The following is a 6000-nucleotide window of genomic DNA, read 5'->3' on the forward strand; positions in this document are numbered from 1 at the left end:
GGTTCACTCGTCCCCTTCTAGGGTGTCTTTAGGTTTTCGTGTTCGAATGACAATAGTAAGAGAAAGGGTTTAGGGTTGGATTACCGCGGGTCCGCCTAATCCAACCCTAAACCCTTTCCCGTCCCGTTTTAGGACACCCGGGCCCCTTTTTAAAATCCCGTCCCCAAAAAAGGGTTCACTCGTCCCCTTCTAGGGTGTCTTTAGGTTTCGTGTTCGAATGACAATAGCAAGGGAAAGGATTTATGGTTGGATTAGGCGGACCCGCGGTAGTGGTCCGCCTAATCGAACCCTAAACCCTTTCCCGTCCCGTTTTAGGACACCCGAGCCCCTTTTTAAAATCCCCGTCCCCAAAAAAAGGGTTCACTCGTCCCCTTCTAGGGTGTCTTTAGGTTTTCGTGTTCGAATGACGATAGTAAGGGAAAGGGTTTAGGGTTGGATTATCGCGGGTCCGCCTAATCCAACCCTAAACCCTTTCCCGTCCCGTTTTAGGACACCCGGGCCCCTTTTTAAAATCCCGTCCCCAAAAAAGGGTTCACTCGTTCCCTTCTAGGGTGTCTTTAGGTTTTTTTGTTTCGAATGACAATAGCGAGGAAAGGGTTTAGGGTTGAATTAGGCGGACCCGCGGTAGCGGTCCGCTTAATCCAACCCTAAACCCTTTCCCGTCCCGTTTTAGGACACCCGGGCCTCTTTTTAAAATCCCGTCCCCAAAAAAGGGTTCACTCGTCCCCTTCTAGGGTGTCTTTAGGTTTTCGTGTTCGAATGACAATAGTAAGATAAAGGCTTTAGGGTTGGATTATCGCGGGTCCGCCTAATCCAACCCTAAACCTTTTCCCGTCCCGTTTTAGGACACCCGGGCCCCTTTTTAAAATCCCCGTCCCCAAAAAAAGGGTTCACTCGTCCCCTTCTAGGGTGTCTTTAGGTTTTCGTGTTCGAATGACAATAGTAAGAGAAAGGGTTTAGGGTTGGATTACCGCGGGTCCGCCTAATCCAACCCTAAACCCTTTCCCGTCCCGTTTTAGGACACCCGGACCCCTTTTTAAAACCCCGTCCCCAAAAAAGGGTTCACTCGTTCCCTTCTAGGGTGTCTTTATGTTTTCGTGTTCGAATGACAATAGCAAGGGAAAGGGTTTAGGGTTAGATTAGGCGGACCCGCGGTAACGGTCCGCCTAATCCAACGCTAAACCCTTTCCCGTCCCGTTTTAGGACACCCGGGCCCCTTTTTAAAATCCCATCCCCAAAAAAGGGTTCACTCGTCCCCTTCTAGGGTGTCTTTAGGTTTTTGTGTTCGAATGACAATAGCAAGGGAAAGGGTTTAGGGTTGGATTAGCCGGACCCGCGGTAGCGGTCCGCCTAATCCAACCCTAAACCCTTTCCCGTCCCGTTTTAGGACACCCGGACCCCTTTTTAAAATCCCGTCCCCAAAAAAGGGTTCACTCGTTCCCTTCTAGGGTGTCTTTAGGTTTTTGTGTTCTGAATGACAATAGCAAGGGTTTAGGGTTGGATTAGGCGGACCCGCGGTAGCGGTCCGCTTAATCCAACCCTAAACCCTTTCCCGTCCCGTTTTAGGACACCCGGGCCTCTTTTTAAAATCCCGTCCCCAAAAAAGGGTTCACTCGTCCCCTTCTAGGGTGTCTTTAGGTTTTCGTGTTCGAATGACAATAGCTAGGGAAAGGGGTTAGGGTTGGATTAGGCGGACCCGCGGTAGCGGTCCGCCTAATCCAACCCTAAACCCTTTCCCGTCCCGTTTTAGGACACCCGGGCCCCTTTTTAAAAACCCGTCCCCAAAAAAGGGTTCACTCGTTCCCTTCTAGGGTGTCTTTAGGTTTTCGTGTTCTGAATGACAATAGCAAGGGAAAGGGTATAGGGTTAGATTAGGCGGACCCGCGGTAGCGGTCTGCCTAATCCAACCCTAAACCCTTTCCCGTTCCGTTTTAAGACACCCGAGCCCCTTTTTAAAATCCCGTCCCCAAAAAAGGGTTCACTCGTTCCCTTCTAGGGTGTCTTTAGGTTTTCGTGTTCGAATGACAATAGCAAGGGAAAGGGTTTAGGGTTGGATTAGGCGGACCCGCGGTAGCGGTCCGCCTAATCCAACCCTAAACCCTTTCCCGTCCCGTTTTAGGACACCCGAGCCCCTTTTTAAAATCCCGTCCGCAAAAAATGGTTCACTCGTCCCCTTCTAGGGTGTCTTTAGGTTTTCGTGTTCGAATGACAATAGCAAGGGAAAGTTTTTATGGTTGGATTAGGCGGACCCGCGGTATCGGTCCGCCTAATCCAACCCTAAACCCTTTCCCGTCTCGTTTTAGGACACCCGGGCCCCTTTTTAAAATCCCGTCCCCAAAAAAGGGTTCACTCGTCCCCTTCTAGGGTGTCTTTAGGTTTTCGTGTTCGAATGACAATAGCAAGGGAAAGGGTTTATGGTTGGATTAGGCGGACCCGCGGTAGCGGTCCGCCTAATCCAACCCTAAACCCTTTCCCGTCCCGTTTTAGGACACCCGGGCCCCTTTTTAAAATCCCCGTCCCAAAAAAAAGGGTTCACTCGTCCCCTTCTAGGGTGTCTTTAGGTTTTCGTGTTCGAATGACAATAGTAAGGGAAAGGGTTTAGGGTTGGATTATCGCGGGTCCGCCTAATCCAACCCTAAACCCTTTCCCGTCCCGTTTTAGGACACCCGGACCCCTTTTTAAAATCCCGTCCCCAAAAAAGGGTTCACTCGTTCCCTTCTAGGGTGTCTTTAGGTTTTTGTGTTCTGAATGACAATAGCAAGGGAAAGGGTTTAGGGTTGAATTAGGCGGACCCGCGGTAGCGGTCCGCTTAATCCAACCCTAAACCCTTTCCCGTCCCGTTTTAGGACACCCGGGCCTCTTTTTAAAATCCCGTCCCCAAAAAAGGGTTCACTCGTCCCCTTCTAGGGTGTCTTTATTTTTTCGTGTTCGAATGACAATAGCAAGGGAAAGGGTTTAGGGTTGGATTAGGCGGACCCGCGGTAGCGGTCCGCCTAATCCAACCCTAAACCCATTCCCGTCCCGTTTTAGGATACCCGGGCCCCTTTTTACAATCCCGTCCCCGAAAAAGGGTTCACTCGTCCCCTTCTAGGGTGTCTTTAGGTTTTCGTGTTCTGAATGACAATAGCAAGGGAAAGGGTTTAGGGTTGGATTAGGCGGACCCGCGGTAGCGGTCCGCCTAATCCAACCCTAAACCCTTTCCCGTCCCGTTTTAGGATACCCGGGGCCCTTTTTACAATCCCGTCCCCGAAAAATGGTTCACTCGTTCCCTTCTAGGGTGTCTTTAGGTTTTCGTGTTCGAATGACAATAGCAAGGGAAAGGGTTTAGGGTTGGATTAGGCGGACCCGCGGTAGCGGTCCGCCTAATCCAACCCTAAACCCTTTCCCGTCTCGTTTTAGGACACCCGGGCCCCTTTTTAAAATCTCGTCCCCAAAAAAGGGTTCACTCATCCCCTTCTAGGGTGTCTTTAGGTTTTCCTGTTCGAATGACAATAGCAAGGGAATGGGTTTAGGGTTGGATTAGGCGGACCCGCGGTAGCGGTCCGCCTAATCCAACCCTAAACCCTTTCCCGTCCCGTTTTTAGGACACCCGGGCCCCTTTTTAAAATCCCCGTCCCCAAAAAAAGGGTTCACTCGTCCCCTTCTAGGGTGTCTTTAGGTTTTCGTGTTCGAATGACAATAGTAAGGGAAAGGGTTTAGGGTTGGATTATCGCGGGTCCGCCTAATCCAACCCTAAACCCTTTCCCGTCCCGTTTTAGGACACCCGTACCCCTTTTTAAAATCCCGTCCCCAAAAAAGGGTTCACTCGTTCCCTTCTAGGGTGTCTTTAGGTTTTTGTGTTCGAATGACAATAGCAAGGGTTTAGGGTTGGATTAGGCGGACCCGCGGTAGCGGTCCGCTTAATCCAACCCTAAACCCTTTCCCGTCCCGCTTTAGAACACCCGGGCCTCTTTTTAAAATCCCGTCCCCAAAAAAGGGTTCACTCGTCCCCTTCTAGGGTGTCTTTAGGTTTTCATGTTCGAATGACAATAGCAAGGGAAAGGGTTTAGGGTTGGATTAGGCGGACCCGCGGTAGCGGTCCGCCTAATCCAACCCTAAACCCTTTCCCGTCCCGTTTTAGGATACCCGGACCCCTTTTTACAATCCCGTCCCCGAAAAAGGGTTCACTCGTCCCCTTCTAGGGTGTCTTTAGGTTTTCGTGTTCTGAATGACAATAGCAAGGGAAAGGGTTTAGGGTTGGATTAGGCGGACCCGCGGTAGCGGTCCGCCTAATCCAACCCTAAACTCTTTCCCGTCCCGTTTTAGGACACCCAGGCCCCTTTTTAAAATCCCGTCCCCAAAAAAGGGTTCACTCGTTCCCTTCTAGGGTGGCTTTAGGTTTTTGTGTTCGAATGACAATAGCAAGGGAAAGGGTTTAGGGTTGGATTAGGCGGACCCGCGGTAGCGGTCCGCCTAATCCAACCCTAAACCCTTTCCCGTCCCGTTTTAGGACACCCGGGCCCCTTTTTAAAATCCCGTCCCCAAAAAAGGGTTCACTCGTCCTCTTCTAGGGTGTCTTTAGGTTTTCGTGTTCGAATGACAATAGCAAGGGAAAGGGTTTAGGGTTGGATTAGGCAGACCCGCGGTAGCGGTCCGCCTAATCCAACCTAAACCCTTTCCCGTCCCGTTTTAGGACACCCGGGCCCCTTTTTAAAATCCCGTCCCCAAAAAAGGGTTCACTCGTCCCCTTCTAGTGTGTCTTTAGGTTTTCGTGTTCGAATGACAATAGCAAGGGAAAGGGTTTAGGGTTGGATTAGGCGGACCCGCGGTAGCGGTCTGCCTAATCCAACCCTAAACCTTTTCCCGTCCTATTTTAGGACACCCGGGCCCCTTTTTAAAATCCCGTCCCCAAAAAAGGGTTCACTCATCCCCTTCTAGGGTGTCTTTAGGTTTTCCTGTTCGAATGACAATAGCAAGGGAAAGGGTTTAGGGTTGGATTAGGCGGACCCGCGGTAGTGGTCCGCTTAATCCAACCCTAAACCCTTTCCCGTCCCGTTTTAGGACACCCGGGCCCCATTTTAAAATCCCGTCCCCAAAAAAGGGTTCATTCGTCCCCTTCTAGGGTGTCTTTAGGTTTTCGTGTTCGAATGACAATAGCAAGGGAAAGGGTTTATGGTTTGATTAGGCGGACCTGCGGTAGCGGTCCGCCTAATCCAACCCTAAACCCTTTCCCGTCCTGTTTTAGGACACCCGAGCCCCTTTTTAAAATCCCGTCCCCAAAAAAGGGTTCACTCATCCCCTTCTAGGGTGTCTTTAGGTTTTCCTGTTCGAATGACAATAGCAAGGGAAAGGGTTTAGGGTTGGATTAGGCGGACCCGCGGTTGTGGTCCGCCTAATCCAACCTTAAACCCTTTCCCGTCCCGTTTTAGGACACCCGGGTCATGGAGAAAACGTGTCCTCCTTGCTTATCATATTTCTATGGCTCAGTAGTAGAAGCTGCTACAACTTCCTGTTTGGAACTATTCCACCTGACCGCAGCACTATTAAGAGAAAGAACGAATCTAGAATGAGATTTCTAATCATCTCGGTCCATTTGGAAGCTAGCCTCGGCGTAACCGATTGCGCATAGCTTAGTATCTCCTCCATAAGTCAATACCCAATCCTTAGTCCTCCGTAGGTACTTGAGGATGTTTTTAACAGCTATCCAGTGTGTTTCACCTGTAGTCTTTTGGTACCGACTCGTCATACTCAATGCATATGCCACGTCTGGACGTGTGCATATCATGGCATACATGATCGATCCTATTGCAGATGCATAAGGAACACGACTCATGCGCTCAATCCCTTCAGGCGTCGTGGGTGACTGAGAACTGCATCCCAGTCGTCATAGGAAGGTTCCCCTTTTTGGAGTTGGTCATGCTGAACCTCTCTAGAACCTTATCCAAATAAGACTCCTGACTAAGTGATAACGTCCGTCGTGATCTATCTCGGTAGATACGGATTCCCAAAATACGTTGTGCC

This window comes from Silene latifolia, chromosome 9 (genome assembly GCF_048544455.1).
Source record: "Silene latifolia isolate original U9 population chromosome 9, ASM4854445v1, whole genome shotgun sequence".
NCBI classification, from domain to species: Eukaryota; Viridiplantae; Streptophyta; class Magnoliopsida; order Caryophyllales; family Caryophyllaceae; genus Silene; species Silene latifolia.